The sequence below is a fragment of the Spermophilus citellus genome (genome assembly GCF_964194105.1).
Source record: "Spermophilus citellus genome assembly, chromosome: X".
Taxonomy (NCBI): Eukaryota; Metazoa; Chordata; class Mammalia; order Rodentia; family Sciuridae; genus Spermophilus; species Spermophilus citellus.
Genome location: NC_138190.1, coordinates 19,917,033 through 19,920,080, shown reverse-complemented (window position 1 = coordinate 19,920,080; position 3,048 = coordinate 19,917,033).

Genomic DNA, 3,048 nt, shown 5'->3' with positions numbered 1-3,048 from the left:
TGGGATTATAGGTGTGTGCCACTGTGCCCAGCCCCCATCGCTCAGTTTTGAAAGAGCTAAAAACATCATCACATCTGAATCCCCTGAACCAAAAACATCAAATGTGCTAATTTCTAAAGAAAGACATTTCAAAGTTGTTTTACTTTTGTTTTGCTTATTATTGATTTAATTAACATTAAGAACCACGACAATTTGGTGTATATCAATATATTACCTAGATCTATTCTTCCTGTCCATTGACCTTCTTTCCTCCCTATCTATAGGGTTCAAGAGGGAACTGAGAACTCCCGGGCTTCTAGGAATTTCCTGCCACCCCTTCTTCTAATTAATCTTTCAACCTTTCCACTGTTCTTTGTTTCAAGACCATTGACCAGTGAGTTGCCTTTCAATTCTGTTTGTATCAGTCATCAACCCAGGTCTTTTGGATTATATTATCCACAATGCTCTGAACCTTCATTACTGTAGGATTCTTCAGGTCTCTTTTCCTATTTGCCACTCACCTGTAACTACTCTTTCTTCTATGTCCTCTATAAAGAGATCTTTTTTTTTGTCATAAGACATTTGTATAAACTCTTTAAAAATATTGCAGACCCCCAAAATGTTTTGTTTATATGGGTTTTACTTACAAATATTTGCTCTATTAGAAAGATTGAAATATTTATTTAAAAATTAATAACTCAATTTCATGTTAACAATACATTTTTGAAAAACTAACTTTTTAAAACAAAAGAATTGAGTGAGAATAATGGTGTTATTTTACATTTTTACAAGTCTCTTCAGTGCCTGCCTCTGCTTGTACATTTAATCTGTTGTGATATGCTATTTTAGTTGCAGTATATAAAGAAAATTTGGCCTTACCCAGATATGTGGTTAGAAAAAGAGGAATATTTTAAGAATCTTTTCAGATAATTATGGCTATTCTTTTTTGACACTATAACAAAACTCAACAAATGCTAGCTTTAAAAATCAGTTGCAATGTGGAACATGCAACTATATTAATAAACTTATTTATAGTCTGCTACATTAAAATATAATAGGATATCTTATATATGTGTAGATCTTCTACCTGTGCATGATTTTGTAATATCATGCCTTACTCATTTGAACAATATTGCTTCACTGAGTTCTTCAGATATTCCAAATGCTGACACATTTCATTATATAATATAAACAGATTCCCTTTGTTAATATTACCACTTATCTCATCAAAAGAGTTTTTAAGTATTTGGCAGCTGTCACTTTGGCAGATATAATTTTTCCCAAAATCAATTTTTTTTCTTGAAAGCTTGTATTTTACCACTGGCAACAAATATTGTCAGTCATTTTTCCTTGAAATAATAGGTTCATTTTGCTCACTTTTGGTAAAACATCTGCCAAATACAAAAGTCTGAATAGCCATTATTGTCAATATTGCTTTCAGATAAAAACAATATTCAGGAAAAAGTGGATAGTTCAGATGGTACCCCAACCAGTGCTTGATGTGTGCTTTTCTTCAGGACAGCCATTGCACCTCCATATGTACAACGAGTGTTTGATGCATCCTCCCTATTTAATGACACACAATATTGAAAAGACATGTAATTAAGGATCAAGATGGAATAAATTGCTGTTCTAGAACTAATGCTCAATTGTCAACAAAATCCCTTGAATATTATTGGTACTGCAAAATGAGTATAAGTGTTGTACAAGGGGAGTAATAATTATTACAACATATTGACATCATCCTATTATTTCTTAATAATTATTTTTGTAAACTTCAAGAAATGTGCTTTCTAATCTGGTTCTTACACTTCCTCCTTGCACCAACTATGATGTATCTAGCTGCAGTGATGATAAGTCTCACCAAAAATGATTAGATAATCAGGAAAAGTCATCCTTCAAAAGGAGAAGTCCCAAGGTAGGGCATCTTTGGGGTTGGTTAAATCAGGGCTCATGGTACCACAGTGGGATTCGCATTTCTAAGAGACACATTAATATGTGGCAGATCTAGTGTGAAATAATGCCTTTTCTTGTCTCTTCCTAAGAATGAAGAAGCCTTTCTCAGATGGTCTCCACAGATCTCATCTCACATCTCACATCTGATTGCACTGCATACCCACAACTACATCAAAGAAAATAGACTTTCCATGACTGGCTAAAATTAAATCATGATTATTCTTGGCTGGGCACATTGGTGCATGCCTCTAATCCCAATGGCTCAGGAGGCTGTCACAGGAGAATTGCAAGTCCAAAGCCAGTCTCAGCAACTTAGCAAGGCTCTAAGCAACTTAGTGAGACCCTGTCTCAAAATAAAAAATAATAATAATAAAGGGCTGGGGATGTAGCTCAATGTTAAAGCACCTTATGGGTTTAATTCCTAATACCAAAAAAAAAAAGATTTATTCTTGATCATTAGATAGGTTCACCTATTCTAAGGGGTGAATACCTAGATAAAATTGAGTTTCATTCAAGAAAGAATTGAATGGGAAGCTAGAAAATGCATTGGAGTAAATGGTGTTGGTACCCTGCTGGCAAATCCTCTGATCCCCCCATTGCATATTAAGAATACTAACTCTGTGACGACTAGCATGAGAGCATTTTATACTGGGCATGAAGCTATAATCTGCATACAGAGAAAGCCAGAAGTGCCAAAGAATTCATATTCCTAGAAGTATTTCTCAACCAATGATAGACAAGAATTTGGCATATAAATATACAGCTTCCTTGGTTTTTGTGTGAGATAATTCTGATAATTCTACATTTCCCAAGAGTTAAACAGTAGAATGAGCCACTGTGTTAATCACCCTCAAATTCACCACCCTTCATTGGTTGTCTTCCTCTCCTCATCTCATTTCTTCACTTCCCTTACCAGGGTTTCCTATTATTATCCCTCCTGAAAAAAAAAAACTGCAATAGCATCCTTGTCTTAGGGTCTACTTTAATTCTTTGGTCTCAGAGAACATCCTTCTATTATAAAAAAAAAATATTGTTCTCTGTCAAAAACTGAAAACATGAATATAGAGAGAAATATTCATTCTTATTTAAGCATACACATAATGTAATGTTTTT